The sequence below is a fragment of the Schistocerca gregaria genome, chromosome X (genome assembly GCF_023897955.1).
Source record: "Schistocerca gregaria isolate iqSchGreg1 chromosome X, iqSchGreg1.2, whole genome shotgun sequence".
NCBI lineage: Eukaryota > Metazoa > Arthropoda > Insecta > Orthoptera > Acrididae > Schistocerca > Schistocerca gregaria.
In genome coordinates, this window is record NC_064931.1 from 95,077,508 (window position 1) to 95,095,368 (window position 17,861).

The following is a 17,861-nucleotide window of genomic DNA, read 5'->3' on the forward strand; positions in this document are numbered from 1 at the left end:
TCCAGCATTTCAGTACAGTTTTCCATTATTACAACCTCTCGATATACCACAGCATCATCCGCAAAAAGCCTCTGCGAACTTCCGATGTTATCCACAACTTTAAGTTAGTAGAATGGCTACATGAGTTTAACAACAATGCTATAAAACGCTTCCGTCTTATTGTTTCTCTTGTGTATTTACACTCCTGGAAATTGAAATAAGAACACCGTGAATTCATTGTCCCAGGAAGGGGAAACTTTATTGACACATTCCTGGGGTCAGATAAATCACATGATCACACTGACAGAACCACAGGCACATAGACACAGGCAACAGAGCATGCACAATGTCGGTACTAGTACAGTGTATATCCACCTTTCGCAGCAATGCAGGCTGCTATTCTCCCATGGAGACGATCGTAGAGATGCTGGATGTAGTCCTGTGGAACGGCTTGCCATGCCATTTCCACCTGGCGCCTCAGTTGGACCAGCGTTCGTGCTGGACGTGCAGACCGCGTGAGACGACGCTCCATCCAGTCCCAAACATGCTCAATGGGGGACAGATCCGGAGATCTTGCTGCCCATGGTAGGTGACTTACACCTTCTAGACCACGTTGGGTGGCACGGGATACATGCGGACGTGCATTGTCCTGTTGGAACAGCAAGTTCCCTTGCCGGTCTATGAATGGTAGAACGATGGGTTCGATGACGGTTTGGATGTACCGTGCACTATTCAGTGTCCCCTCGACGATCACCAGAGGTGTGCGGCCAGTGTAGGTGATCGCTCCCCACACCGTGATGCCGGGTGTTGGCCCTGTGTGCCTCGGTCGTATGCAGTCCTGATTGTGGCGCTCACCTGCACGGCGCCAAACACGCATACGACCATCATTGGCACCAAGGCAGAAGCGACTCTCATCGCTGAAGACGACACGTCTCCATTCGTCCCTCCATTCACGCCTGTCGCGACACCACTGGAGGCGGGCTGCACGATGTTAGGGCGTGAGCGGAAGACGGCCTAACGGTGTGCGGGACCGTAGCCCAGCTTCATGGAGACGGTTGCGAATGGTCCTCGCCGATACCCCAGGAGCAACAGTGTCCCTAATTTGCTGGGAAGTGGCGGTGCGGTCCCCTACGGCACTGCGTACGATCCTACGGTCTTGGCGTGCATCCGTGCGTCGCTGCTGTCCGGTCCCAGGTCGACGGGCACGTGCACCTTCCGCCGACCACTGGCGACAACATCGATGTACTGTGGAGACCTCACGCCCCACGTGTTGAGCAATTCGGCGGTACGTCCACCCGGCCTCCCGCATGCCCACTATACGCCCTCGGTCAAAGTCCGTCAACTGCACATACGGTTCACGTCCACGCTGTCGCGGCATGCTACCAGTGTTAAAGACTGCGATGGAGCTCCGTATGCCACGGCAAACTGGCTGACACTGACGGCGGCGGTGCACAAATGCTGCGCAGCTAGCGCCATTCGACGGCCAACACCGCGGTTCCTGTTGTGTCCGCTGTGCCGTGCGTGTGATCATTGCTTGTACAGCCCTTTCGCAGTGTCCGGAGCAAATATGGTGGGTCTGACACACCGGTGTCAATGTGTTCTTTTTTCCATTTCCAGGAGTGTATTATGTATGCATAAAAATTAACAAAAGCTGCCATACCCAACTCGAAGTGAATATGCTCCAATATGTGGTAGACATGTTTATACTTGTCCACGGAAGACACTTCCCTGTAGCATCGTCAGCGTAGTATTTCAGATACCTCTGCCTGGAAGTGCTGCCCTTTCCTGCATAGATTCGATATCCCCTGTCAGCCATTATTGATTCAGGTCCCACGCGGTATCCTAGGATGGGTGGTACCAGTGTTATGAAAACAATCCCCTCTGCAGACTGAGTTAATTTCCGTAGTATTCTACTAATGAACCAGCTACCGAAACTGAACACTGTATTAAAAAAAGTGTAGCCATTAGAAGGTGTAATATGGTTCAAATGGCTCTGAGCACTACGGGACTTAACATCTATGGTCATCATTCCCCTAGAACGCAGAACTACTTAAACCTAACTAACCTAAGGACATCACACAACACCCAGTCATGAGGAGGCAGAGAAAATCCCTGACCCCGCTGGGAAAAGTAGTACAGTACTATTACTATTCCATGAGCGCATAATTACTCCTTGTAATATTCTCTCTGGTGTTTGTTTGAGAGGACTTCTAGGATCTTCTCTGTGCCGAAAGCAGCATTGAATAACTGTAATTTTGCTATCGAGATTACTGGAAGAAAGAGATTGAAAATATATTGTCTGCTACTCAAGGCAATATATACTGAGCATTTACATCAAAGGTGTGTATTATATATGTATTCTCTAATTGGACATTTGCACGGAGGTGTCGTTTCGTTGATAATCAGAAGGGAGCTTCCGATGAATTGGAAACGAACCTGCAATTATTAGATCCAAGAGCTCCAGTATTTCATCGGATAATTAAACTCTATCAAAGCAAACTTTCCGCCTGATCTGAGGTTTCCCGACTGACTACGCAACGCAAGAAAACCAAGACATTTTATTTACCCAGGATTGTAGATCGCTTCGAATCATCGAGACTGCGGACAAGGAGAGTCATTGTCCGATTCTGATTTAACACGTAAAGCTTAATTATAACTTTCTGAAGCGACTGTGATATGGCTGCTTATGGCTTTGAGCACTATGGGACTTAACATCTATGGTCATCAGTCCCCTAGAACTTAGAACTACTTAAACGTAACTAACCTAAGGACATCACACAACACCCAGAGAAAATCCCTGACCTGCCGGGAATCGAACCCGGGAAGCCGGGCGCGGGAAGCGAGAACGCTACCGCACGACCACGAGCTGCGGACGACTGGCTGCTTATGAATGAGATCATAAATAAAATACTAATAACTAAATTTCCTCCTCACCAGCAACCAATATAAACACACAATATTAATTAAAATTATAATGGACATGATTGCCTGATACCGGTAATGACATCAGAGTAAGGATCTTTTTAAAATTATTTGTCGCTAGTTGCATTCTCAATCAACAATACTCACTTAACGGTGGTTTTCACTATGATAAAGCAGATACATCCACTTTCAGGTTCGTTCCAGTGCTTGACAAGTTCTGTAATCTCCGATGATGTATCCATTCTTTTGTGCGTGCTGAGACTAAGCTGAGAGATGTTTACAAAATATTTCCACGTGCGCAGATAGTTCCTCCAGAGAGGCGCAGCAGAGGGCGGCGGTAAGCGTTAGCCAGTCGGCGTATTTTCGTTCCGTGGCGCCGAAGCCTGCCGGCTGCTTTCACAGAGCGTCAGCACGACTCGCGTCACCACAACAACGCTTGTTTTGGCAGCGTGTCTGACGTAATTGCGTCTTCGTATGTGAATGCGGCGGTCATAGGCTTGAGGACAGGCAGAGGGCCGGTCGTGAGCGCCACGCCATATCGGCCGAGGCCACCCACCGCGCGCAGCCACAGTGCCGTTCCACGCATTCCTGAGTCTGCTGCAAGATTTGCAGTGTATAAAGACACGGTAATTGACCACACTCGTAAAATCAAATACAGCTCCCACTGCGTGCCGCATAACAGGTTGCACGCCCTCGCAGCGCAACCGAACAAGATGACGTGTAACTCAAAATGCCGTGGAAACAGGAATGTAGATTCGACATTAATTTTACGAACAATGTAGGGCATAACTTAACACTACAGGCGGATATTTGACGGAATCGGTGTTCAGAAACCCGCCCGATCAACCTCGTTTAACTGTTGTGGAATTTTTTCAAAAATGGTTCAAATGGCGCTGGGCACTATGGGACTTAACTTCTTAGGTCATCAGTCCCCTAGAACTTAGAACTACTTAAACCTAACTAACCTAACGACATCACACACATCCATGCCCGAGGCAGGATTCGAACCTGCGACCGTAGCAGTGCCGCGGTTCCGGACTGCAGCGCCTAGGACCGCACGGCCACCGAGGCCGGCTACTGCAGGGGACTCGACCCAACTAGGTGTCTGTGTCTCCTCAGGCGACGGAGAAGAAGCTTTCTCATACTTCGGCTAGAGCATTTATCAAACAGAACGGCCTATGAGCATTCAGGGCACCCGTCCCTGCAACAGAGTTTCGTTTAACAACATAGTTATACTAGTATATGGTATAATTTCGTCCACTGGCTGATGCAACGCTTATGCCATAAATCTATCAGGCCCTATTGCTTTCTTCTTCTTTAGTTTCATTATTGCCAGCCTCAAACCGCAGCATCACCAAAATCCACATACACTCCTGGAAATTGAAATAAGAACACCGTGAATTCATTGTCCCAGGAAGGGGAAACTTTATTGACACATTCCTGGGGTCGGATACATCACAGGATCACACTGACAGAACCACAGGCACATAGCCACTGGCAACAGAGCATGCACAATGTCGGCACTAGTACAATGTATATCCACCTTTCGCAGCAATGCAGGCTGCTATTCTCCCATGGCGACGATCGTAGAGATGCTGGATGTAGTCCTGTGGAACGGCTTGCCATGCCATTTCCACCTGGCGCCTCAGTTGGACCAGCGTTCATGTTGGACGTGCAGACCGCGTGAGACGACGCTTCATCCAGTCCCAAACATGCTCAATGGGGGACAGATCCGGAGATCTTGCTGGCCAGGGTAGTTGACTTACACCTTCTAGAGCACGTTGGGTGGCACGGGATACATGCGGACGTGCATTGTCTGTGGGAACAGCAAGTTCCCTTGCCGGTCTAGGAATGGTAGAACGATGGGTTCGATGACGGTTTGGATGTACCGTGCACTATTCAGTGTCCCCTCGACGATCACCAGAGGTGTACGGCCAGTGTAGGAGATCGCTGCCCACACCATGATGCCGGGTGTTGGCCCTGTGTGCCTCGGTCGTATGCAGTCCTGATTGTGGCGCTCACCTGCACGGCGCCAAACACGCATACGACCATCATTGGCACCAAGGCAAAAGCGACTCTCATCGCTGAAGACGACACGTCGCCATTCGTCCCTCCATTCACGCCTATCGCGACACCACTGGAGGCGAGCTGCACGATGTTGGGGCGTGAGCGGAAGACGGCCTAACGGTGTGCGGGACCGTAGCCCAGCTTCATGGAGACGGTTGCGAATGGTCCTCGCCGATACCCCAGGAGCAACAGTGTCCCTAATTTGCTGGGAAGTGGCGGTGCGGTCCCCTACGGCACTGCGTAGGATCCTATGGTCTTGGCGTGCATCCGTGCGTCGCTGCGGTCCGGTCCCAGGTCGACGGGCACGTGCACCTTCCGCCGACCACTGGCGACAACATCGATGTACTGTGGAGACCTCACGCCCCACGTGTTGAGCAATTCGGCGGTACGTCCACCCGGCCTCCCGCATGCCCACTATACGCCCTCGCTCAAAGTCCGTCAACTGCACATACGGTTCACGTCCACGCTGTCGCGGCATGCTACCAGTGTTAAAGACTGCGATGGAGCTCCGTATGCCACGGCAAACTGGCTGACACTGACGGCGGCGGTGCACAAATGCTGCGCAGCTAGCGCCATTCGACGGCCAACACCGCGGTTCCTGTTGTGTCCGCTGTGCCGTGCGTGTGATCATTGCTTGTACAGCTCTCTCGCAGTGTCCGGAGCAAGTATGGTGGGTCTGACACACCGGTGTCAATGTGTTCTTTTTTCCATTTCCAGGAGTGTACAATCCAATCTTAGAATTAATATAGGATTGCAGTATGGTGGCGGGATTTGGAGCAAATTCCCTGGACAATGACGAAGTAGAAGTTGCAGAGCAGTGGTTCAGTAGATACCACCGAACTACAAATTATGTACGATCTTCCCCTTGTAGATTATGAAAGGCTTGAGGTACAATTTACGCTCTGATCGCATGGTACTGATGTAGGAGCCATCTAGTATCTGTAACATGTAATACAAGTATTATCTTTGCAATGCTACCTTCCAGTTGTAACTTATACGCCCTTAAAGATGGATTTTCAATATGTAGAATATGTCCATTTTATGTAAACAGATGTGCTATTATTTGCTGTGTTTTGTGACGTAACAGTCACCTGTGAGCGGTATATTTATGAATATGGCTATTTGCACAAGGTGCTTTATAGTTTTAAATATTTTAGTTAGACAAACATTCTATAATGGTCTGTTTTTTATCCACAAGTTGACGTGAGGTAGAACTTAAAATGTACATGTTTCATAACAAACAGATTTTTTGAGGTAGGTAAACGTACAGTTCCACTTCCGTTTTTTGTAACGCCAAACTAAAACTGTTATCTCAAATATTACGTCTTAAATCATATTATGAGATATATTCTATGCTTATGCACTTTGTTACAGATCTGAAGATCACAGCAAATTCTGTCCAAACTGGTTGCTTTAAATAAATAAATATTTACGCGATCTTGGTTTTAGAATCTTTTAGCAAGTAAAATAGGTTACTCTTTCTGTCTTCTCAAAATGAGAAAATTCGATTTCTCTATGTGGTTGCATCTCCTGATTCTGTTGAAAATATTTATTAGTTACATACAATTTTCCTAAGGCAGACATTATCCCTACTGTGACCGCGTGATCGTTACTCAGTTGATGTATTTTGTCACTGTTATGTCTTTATCTGACACCAACATAGTGGCCATTGGCTATGGCTCAAATGGCTCTGAACACTATGGAACTTAACTTCTGAGGTCATCAGTCCCCTAGAACTTAGAACTACTTAAACCTAACCAACCTAAGGACATCACACACATCCATGCCCGAGGTAGTATTCGAACCTGCCACCATAGCGGTCGCGCGGTTCCAGACTGTAGGTGGTCATTGGGTGGTTAGGTTAGGTTAGTGTTGTTTAACGTCCCGTCGACAACGAGGTCATTAGAGACGGAGCGCAAGCTCGGGTTAGGGAAGGATGGGGAAGGAAATCGGACGTGCCCTTTCAAAGGAACCATCCCGGCATTTGCCTGAAATGATTTAGGGAAATCACGGAAAACCTAAATCAGGATGGCTGGAGACGGGATTGAACGGCCATTGGGTGACCTAACGTTATGATCTGTGCTGTAGCTGGCTCGTCGGGTAATGCACCATCACTGAGATATGGCTCCTGTATACATAGTACATGCAGTTCCAACTCCTCTAACACTTTCCCTAATTCTTGTATCACCACATCGTTGCGCATTGCATTTATCTTGCCGATTTTAATTATTTATTTCTATTCCATTGGCGTTGGGTACGAGTTGATTGTATGCGAATGCTACTGGAACCAAATGAGCGCATAGCTATGGGGTCATTCTAATCTGTGATCACATACTTTTCGGCGACGTGTCGTCACTAACTGTTTGTACAAATGCTCAATATCAAGTGTTTTCTGCTTCCATTTAAAGAAGATATCTAGTAGGGTCAGCAGTTTCTCTGTATTTCGAGGCAAGCTGTTGATTCTGAGATGAATATGATAAACTCTCTCCGTGACAGGGAAATTCTTGGTACAGCCTTTTAGACGACTACGTCGAAGCAGGTGCCTTACTGCAGTCGTTAACATATGCATATCCTAAAATTTAGCTAGTCTCATTGCGTTTTCACACAGTTCGTAAACAGGCCACGGGACCGGCCATAATAAACGCCTTCCATTTCTCATTTTATGTCCATCACAGTTTATTTGCTTTTCGTAATTACTGTTGCTATTTGCAGGTTCTCTTATGACCTGTGTATTTTCATAATCTTTCTCTCTTAGATGTTGCGTGCTATCACACTCCGGTACTACAACGTGTTACATGCTGTCGCATCCTGAATTCATTGCAATTTCAGCTTTTTCTGAAACTGAGAGTGTGGTATCGATAGCTACGATGCCACGGCGTAGGTAAAAGTTCTTAGGTTGGTACTACGACACCGACACCGACGACAGCGCCCTCTAGCCGGCGCCGTGCAGCTCTACGAGCGCCGCTCCAGATTCAGCCCGTTTGATTCTGAGTAGACGACCAAGCAACATTGTTTCATTTTCATAGTGGGCGAGCCACTACAGATGTTGCCTGTGTAACCTTTGTGAGCTTTGATACATCCGGCTTCGCACGTACGTGCTCCTCAGTGCAAAGTTAGGTATTCACATTATTATGTATCCAAGTTATTATTGTTGTGAGATAGTAAAACCACCTTTACCTTAAAGCTGTACCGAGACATTTTTACCTCACCTGTTCCTACTCGCTTCGTACATTCGGCCTACCCTTTAGTTTACAGGAGCAGACCCACTCGTCGCCTATCAGGCAGGACACAAAAGAGAGTATATTCCTCTTTATGTCTCCCTTTTCTAGAGACAGACGTGCTATTAGTTCCTTGTTTCCCTTTCTTCTTAGTCACTTCCCGAAACACCACTCCTTCTCACTATTATTTTTGATATTTGCCTTTTTATTGCCCATCTCATTGTCACCTCTGTCATATGGAGGGTTTCGTTGTAGGTGTAAGTCGTTTGCCTCTTCTCGTTCTACCCTTCACATTTACCAGAATATTTTGGCTCTTTCTGCACCTCAGTGTCTTTTCGACGGAGATTACAAAGATGACATAATTTTATAATCCGTTTGATAAACGGACTCAGGCTTAAAAATTTGCTTTCTGGACAGTGTTTCATCTTCTGCTATCGACTCTGTAGTTTCCTGTGATGCTCATCGTCAGATTGCTTATTGGTTAAAATCCATATTCCGTTCTTTGTATTTCCCGCCCCAAGAACATTTGGTACGTCGCACAGTCTTCACCTTGTTGGCTACATTATTTCTTCATTTTCGCACACGGATTCCCACCGGAGGTCGCTTGCTATTTTTGCTGTCCTTTTTAAAATAGTCACAATCTCCATAGCGCGAGCAAATAGGTTTTGTTTTCCTTAATGGTACTTTGCAATGTGTCAATTTTCGTGGCAGTAGTAGCATTTGATGACGGCCTCGTAGTCCTTCGGAGTGGTTGAGCGAAATCGAATGTATACTCTGTTTTGTGAGGCCAATTATGATATGACTTTTGGATTTAACTCCAGCATATAATTTACTGTTATCTTCTCCGGTGGACCTCTTTTGAATATTACTTTTGTTTTTCCTAAGATCTGCTTCCTTTCTATGGTTCCATCCAAGTTCTGTTTGTATATTGACTCCATTAATTCACTAGCGCTAATAACTGTACAACGGAAGAATCGTCTGCCACGCACTTCTCCGTGGTTTGTAGAGTATGAATGTAAATGTAGATATTCGTCAGCATTATGTCTTCTGCACCTGTATTTTGTTCTATTGAACGTAGTTTTGTCTTGTTTTCCTCCTCCTAAATTTCTGGGAAGATGTAAATATACAAGGCGAACCAGAAGTCCATCGACAAACTTACAGAGGTTGTTTAGGGATACCTTCCCAGTATTTTGGTGTAAGAGTACCTACAGGCTTCAGCGGTTCGGTACAGAGTAACAACGTTATTACGAGTTTTCCAAAAATGGTTCAAATGGCTCTGAGCACTATGGAACTTAATATCTGTGGTCATCAGTCTCCTAGAACTTAGAACTACTTAAACCTAACTAACGTAAGGACATCACTCACATCCATGCCCGAGGCAGGATTCGAACCTGCGATCGTAGCAGTCACGCGGTTCCGGACTGAGCGCCTAGAACCGCTAGACCGCCGCGGCCGGCACGAGTTTTTCATTTTGTTACCCTAATTACCTGAGGAGGTATATATACAACAGTGAAAAAGCCTGTAATATGTAATCTCCAAAACGTACAACACAAAACACAGTGTTTGGTTTCTCGTAGACAACTATGTATCGCTGACGTGTTTGGAATCGCTGCGTTGGGCAGCTCAACTGTGCATCTTTGTGACGCTCTTCCATTGCATTCGGTGAACCCATACGCGATGCATATCGGTCAACTCTACATTAGCAGGTCTAAGCACACAACCGCTGAGTACCACTGTTAACGCACAACTAACATTGCCATAAAGCAGATCCCTAGACAGAACCGGGCACAAAGGCAAACTTGAGACAAACGAGGTAGAGGGGGCATTACTGTCGTCAACAGAAGGTATAGTCAGCGAATGGAAACAGGACACAGAGTGCGTACCTCTGTATTCTGCACTGTTTTTAGTGCTGGGGCAAGAAATCAAACGAAATGCTAGGACTGTGTAACGAGCCGCCGGAGATCGTGGGTTCCTTATACCAAAATACGTAGCACGTATCCCTGAACGAACTTTGACAGTTTGCCGGTGGAGTTTCGGTTAACTCTATCATGCGAATTACTGTGACACACAACATTTCAAAAACTTCTTCATGCCAGTTGCAGTTTTACAAATTTGCTTTACAAGTTGCACCGTGGTGAGAACAGTGACAGAACTCAAAAATGCAATACTTGAAAAATTATACTTAAAGAATTCTATTGAACTTATATTGAAATAGTATAAGCTTCCTTTCAATTTCAAGTATGTAATTTTTGCAGTAAAATCCATTATAGTCCAAATAACAGTAATATGAAGATGTAGTTCTGTTCTAGACGAATGTGAGGTGTTATTAAGTAATGATTAATTAGTTCTTCGATTTGTGTAACTTTCCTCGATCTTTTAAAAACTGTTTTGCTTTTTTTTAATGCATCCGCATATGAACATTAGCAAATGTTACGTACAAATTTGCGTAGTCGCTGTTTGGCGAGAAGAAGTGAGGTTGTCTGGTTCATAGTGAGATCCTTCGCTCTGTCCGCTTCTGTATCTGCGCAGTCCGCGTGGCGTACTGCTAACCGAAAGGACCTCGGTTCGGTTCCCGCCAGGCCGGGGATTATCTCCGCTCGGGGACTGGGTGCTGCTTCGTCCTTACGTTAATATTTTCATAATTGACATTCTTCTGTTGAGATGACGGTAAGGGCACGTCCCGAAAGCCAATAAATTAATAAGGAAAGGTCCTTCAGTCCACCTAAAGAAGCACCGTCCCTCACAAAGACTTTGATTTGTCCACAGACTACCGTTTCACACAATGTGTAGATGGAAAAAGACTGTTACTTCTCAGTATGTCAGAAACGTTCTGTTGTCACTTTTGAAGCTAAATCAGGCGTCATCCGTAAGGAGGGCAACCATTTAACCATTTGTAGCCTGGCATACGTGTCGGCCCGGTCTCTGCAAACTCTCCCTCCTCTTGCAAATCGAGGGCCGCTCAGCATTGGCCTGTCTTCCACGAGTCATTCTAAATATTGACTCAGTTGTAAAAGTCTTTCAAGATGAATGAAAATTTGAAGAAATTAATCTTTTGGTACAGTGGCTACTCTCTTTCTTTATTTACTTACTTCTAAGCCCTCCTCCGTGCCAACCAGCATGGATTCCGAAAACTTCGATCATGTGAAGCCCAACTCGCACTTTCCTCACATGACACACCGAAAGCGTCGGGTCAAGGTATTCAGGTAGATGCTCTATTTCTTGATTTTCGTAAATTATTTGACTCAGTACCACACCTACGCCTTGTCAAAAGTACAATCTTATGGTGTATCCAGTGACATTTTTTACTAGATGGAGGACTTTTTGATAGTGAGGAAGCAACTTATTATCTTGGACGGAGTCATCGTAGGACGTAGCAGTAACTTCGTGTGTGCCCCAGGGAAGTGTGTTAGGGCCCTTGCTGTTCATGTTGCATATTAATGATCTTATAGACAATATTAACAGTAGCCTCAGACTTTTTGTATATGTTGCAGTTATCTATAATGAGGTACTACACCATGTGATCAGAAGTATCCGGACACCTGGCTGAAAATGACTTAGAGGTTCGTGGAGCCCTCCATCGGTAATGTTGGATTCAACATGGTGTTGACCCACTCTTAGCCTTGATGACAACTTCCACTCGCGCAGGTATACGTTCAATCAGGTGCTGGAAGGTTTCTAGGGGAATGGCAGGCCATTCTTCACGTAGTGCTGCACTGGCGAGAGGTTTCGATGTCGGCCTGTCAGGCCTGGTACGAAGTAGACGCTTCAAAACTTCCCAAAGGTGTTCTATAGGATTCATGTCAGGTCCCTGTGGAGGTCAGTCCATTACAGGGATGTTATTGCCGAGTAACCACTACTCCACAGGCCCTGCAATATGAACAGCTACTCGATCGTGCTGAAAGATGCAATCGCCATCCCCGAACTGCTCTTCAACAGTGGGAAACAAGAAAGTGCTTAAAACATCAATGTAGGTACTGTGCTGTGATAGTGCCACGGAAAACAACAAGGGGTGCAAGCCCCCTCCATGAAAAACACGACCACATTATAACACAACCGCCTCCGTATATTACTGTTGGGACTACATACGCTGGCAGATGACGTTCACCGGTCATTCGCCATACCCACACCCTGCCATCGGATCGCCACATTGTGTACCGCGATTCGTCACTCCACACAACGTTTTTCCACTGTTTAATAATACAATGTTTACGGTCCTTATACCAAGTGAGGCGTCGTTTGGCATTTACTGGCGTGATTTGTGGCTTATGAGCAGCCGTTCGACAATTAAATCCAAGTTTTATCACCTCCCGTCTAACTGTCACAGTACTTGCATTGGATCCAGATGCAGTTTGGAATTCCTGTGTGATGGCCTGTATAGTCTTCAGCTGTCGGTGGTCTCTGTCAGTCAACAGACGAGGTCGACCTGTACGCTTTTGTGCTGTACGTGTTCCTTCACGTTTCCACATCACTACCACATCGGAAACAGTGGACCTAGGGATGTTTAGGTGTGTGGAAATATCGCGTACAGACGTATGAAACAATAGACACCCTATCACCAGACCACGATAGAGCTCCGTGAGTTGCGCGGAGCGCCCCATTCTGCTCTCTCACGATATCTAATGACTACTGAGGTCGTTGATATGTAGTACATGTCAGTAGGGGGCAACACAATGCACCTAATATGAGAAACGTATGTTTTTGGGGCTGTAGCTATACTTTTTATTACAGTGTATGTAAATGAAGCTGCATAAATATTTAGATAAATCATGATACGATTTCAAAGTGGTGCAAAGAATGGCAACTAGCCTTAAATGTTCAAAAATGTAACACTGTGCGCTCACAAAACGATTAAACGTAGTATCGCCGGCCGCGGTGGTCTTGCGGTTCTAGGCGCTACAGTCCGGAACCGCGGGACTGCTACGGTCGCAGGTTCGAATCCTGCCGCGGGCATGGATGTGTGTGATGTCCTTAGGTTAGTTAGGTTTAAGTAGTTCTAAGTTGTAGGGGACTGATGACCCCAGATGTTAAGTTCCGCCGGCTGCGGTGGTATCGCGGTTCTAGGCGCGCAGTCCGGAACCGTGCGACTGCTACGGTCGAAGGTTCGAATCCTGCCTCGGGCATGGATGTGTGTGATGTCCTTAGGTTGGTTAGGTTTAAGTAGTTCTAAGTTCTAGGGGACTAATGACCACAGCAGTTGAGTCCCATAGTGCTCAGAGCCATTTGAAGCATTTCTTAAGTTCCATAGTGCTCAGAGCCATTCGAACCAAACGTAGTATTCTGTGACTGTAATATCAGTGAATCACTGTTGGAATCGATCATCTTATACAAATACCTGGATGTAACAGTCTGTAGGGATATGAAATGGAATGATCACATAGGCTCAGCAAGAGGTAGACTTTGGTTTATTGGTACAATACTGGGGAAGTGGAATCAGTCTGAAAAGGAGATTGCTTACAAATCACCTATTCTAGAATGTCACTCAAGTTTTTGGGATGCGTATCAAATAGGACTAATAGGGGATATTGAAGGTATAGAGAGATGGGCAGCACGAATGGTCACAGATTTTTTCGACCCATGGGAGGGTATCCCAGAGATACTGAAGAAACTGAAGTGTCAGACTCTTGAATATCTACGAACAAAGTTACAAGAACTGGCTTCAAATGATGGCTCTAAGAATACACCACAACCCTGTACGTATCGCTCATGTCGGGATCGTAACAATAAGTTTAGAATAATTACAGCGTGCATAGAGCCATTCAAACCACCGTTCTTCCCACACTCCACACGTGACTGGAATCGGAAGAAACCCTAAAAACTGATACAATGGGGCGTATTCTCTGCCATGCACTTCACGGTTGTTCGCAAAGCGTACATGTAGATGGAGATATCTAAACTAGGCCTAATTCTATGAGTGGTCCCTTGATGCAAAACAGGCCGTTTGCCTTACTGGCATTTCCCTTTAAACATATTTACAAATAACAAAAATTATATTTCTCTCTGGCTATAGTTGACTGCTAACTATAAGAAATTGTAAAACAAGATGTGCATTCAATAAAATGTCTCGTAATGTTTGACCATAACGTGAGCAGGGTGTCACTTGGGAGAAACACTTGTGTCAGTACAGTATCGAAATAACACTCGATGCAAATCATACTGATACGCTAGGAAACTCAGGTGAGGGCGTACGTCACTAGCGAAGCTTGAATGAGTCGCGTGGGGCCTAATTTTTAATTTGACTGCATACATAGGCAGTTCTCAGGTCCAATTACAAAAGGGATATAGGAGACAAAAAGGGAAAACTGGCTAGTCTCAACGAGTTTGTCTAGGTTCTACATGCATACACATACGCACAGGTGACTTCGGAGGATAGGAATTTCTCGTGGAAACTTCTGATCAACCTTACTTCATCGAGATGTTTATAAACATACTGTTTCCGCCAATACAACATATCGCACAGTAATCAAAAGCTTACAGTTTTACACAGATATAAGTGCACTAACGACTTCTTCAACTTTTTGTCGATAAATGGAATACGTTTGGACTCAACTGATGATGGTCCCCTGTTTCGTTCACTGTAAAATTGTTTTTAGAGTAAGTGTGGATTGGATGTAGATAATTCTGTGACAAACAGCTGTCAATTTTGGCAGATGTGGATTTTTCAGCATAAACGTTTCCTTCTCGCTAGCTCTGTACGAAACGGGTAGCCTGCTTTAGCCAGTAACAGCGTAAAAATGGAAGAAGGTACATTTTTGAACGTGGTGTTGGAGAAGGTTGAGAAATATTGTGTAAGCCTCAACCTTCCGTCCACCTAATGTCTTCATAAATAAGCAAAACGCATAATACAGCGATTTTACGAAGAATTGAAAAAAATGTTAAACATCTCTAACAGCTGAATTAGATTCACCCTTGATGCATACCTTAGAACGGCGTGATCGCATATTAGATTAAATATAGCATAAGTTAATTGCAATCTGTCATTTATGACTAATTTATTTACTTCGTTGAATTAGTTTCCAAGCCTTTTCAGGTTTATCTTCAAATGGGACATTCAGAAGCTTCCATTTCCATGCTTGTGGAATGATGCTGCTTTACTATGATAAGAAGATAGAAAACACTTTAATGTACTGCCTTGTGTGCTACGTATTTGATGAGTTCCATCGAAAAATTATAGATTTACTTACTGCGGCAGAATAGGTAGATCACCCGACTGGCAGCTTCCATTGCCATTGGCTATCAGCCACAGATTTAAGCACTATTCACTATCAAAATAGTGGTTCAAGTGGCTCTGAAAGCTGTGGGACTTAACATCTGAGGTAATCAGTCCCCTAGAACTTAGAACTACTTAAACCTAAATAACCTATGGACATCACTCACATCCATGCCCGAGGTAGGATTCGAACCTGCTACCGTAGTGGTTGCGCGGTTCCAAACTGAAGCGCCTAGAGCCGCTCGGCCACACCGGCCGGCTATTCACTATCACACAGTATTTGTTACTATTATTCTGTAGTTACTGAGTGTCACCATAAACCTGCCTATACGCAGCATGTGCTGTAAAAATGATGTAGTATAAAGATCTTCACTTAAAGAATTAATATTAGTTTGGAAATACGTTTTTATTTTTTGCGTACATTATACAATCTTTACACGAGTGAATACATTGAACTACTCTTGCATTAGCAAAAATGTTGAAATCTAGCCACACAGGTCGGAATATTTCAGCTGTTATGAATGCATATGTGTATGAACATGAAACTAAATGAACGGAAATTTGCAGAAACTACTGCAGTGTCTCTAATCTCAAATTTACATGACGCTGAATAATTGTCTCATAATAAATATAGATTCAGATTATTGCAACTATTACGGTGATGCGTATAAAGAGAGTTAAATGTACTGGAGAGCACTTAACTGCAGTTACATTTTAACTCTTAGATGTATCAAATGAAACAACAATTCACGGTTACCAGTCATTGTTTATTTATAGCCATAACGCCTTTGGAAGGTTTAAACCTCCATCATCAGGTGGATTTACATATTGTAGTAATACATGGGTATGTTAAGTTACTCCTTTGGGGTAGCCTGTGGCACTGCCTCCGCGCGCACACGCTCCTTTCTCTGTAGTAATACACTACATATAAACTGCCATACTATGTACTTAAAGATAATAGTGATTGGTTACATTAAGAGTGTTGTTCCATTCGATATTACTAACAATCACGGTAAAGCCTAACCTAAAATGTTCGCATTTAAATTGTTAGATGTCGTTTTATTTTTAGGTTAGTTCCTCATGTGTTATGAATAGGTTCAGGCATAATTTTCATACTGCTACCATCACTCAGTAGAGTGATGTTATCAGTGCACGGAAGGGAAGGATTAACCCAGAGAAAAGCTCAGGTAGTTACGTATTTCCCAGAGCTTGAGCAAAGCTTGATAGGCGAAGGGACTTCCAGCGTGTGTCAAATGTCAGAAACTGACGCAAAGAGAACAAAGGCAGTCGAAGGACCGGAAACTAACAGGTAGAGAGTGTGTAGGCTGTGCCCAAGCACCGGACTTTCCAGCAGCTGCAAATGTCAGAAAGATCCACAAATTGCTTCCTAAGGTACAAACTGCTTATAACAAAACTTTCGCTGCTAAAGCCAGTGTAGTCGGAAAACTATAAACCGTATGGGTACTCAAACTTTATAGGGCTGATGTTCAGAGTGTGCACCGCAGGATTTGCGTTGTTGTTGGTGTTGGTGTCGTGGCTTGACGTTAAGCGCGGGTTCTGGTACGGGGACGTGCAGTTGCAACATTACACTTGCAGGCAGTCAGCATCGGTCTGGACAAGGTGAGCAGGCTTTACTCGCAAAGCTGTTTTATCAAAACAGCAATACTCTCTTCGCGAGAGTCGACGCATTGAAGGAATACGGACAAGTCCTTTCTCCGCACTGAGGTTGAAGAGCATGATTCGGAAGTTCGAATTAACTGGCGATTTTTTTTTATTTCTCTCGTATGTCCTTATAATTGTTTCCACAAAGTTTCATTGTCATAAGATCACTCGTTTTCAAAGGGGGCACTCTCAAGACTCGGATGTTTTTGTATAAGTATCCCGTATATTAGTGGTTCAAATGGCTCTGAGCACTATGGGACGTAACATCTTAGGTCATCAGTCCCCTAGAACTTAGAACTACTTAAACCTAACTAACCTAAGGACATCACACACATCTATGCCCGAGGCAGGATTCGAACCTGCGACCGTAGCAGTCCCGCGGTTCCGGACTGCAGCGCCTAGAACCGCATGACCACCGCGGCCGGACGGTTATTAGTGAATGACGATTTTTTTTTTAATCTTGGGAAAGATACGGCGTTGATATCAGAGATATTTTATTTTTCTCATTTTGTTGCATGTTGCACATTAACTTAAATCAAAAGTCAATGCGGACAGCGTAATTGTTCTGTTTACACTGATTTTCAAAGAAGACGTCTTTGTTGGATTTCATTCAAACGCAGGATCTGCAATATCCCAAATAAATTTTTCCTCTTCATCTTTTATCACCAAGGTAAATTTATATCATATTGGTAAAGGTTTATAAGTAATTGGTTCCTCAGTCTTAATCAATGAAGATACGAGTGGATGTCATTTGTTGTATGTAGCCACGAGAGGGGATTCCCTAAACCGTATACACTGATGAAAGC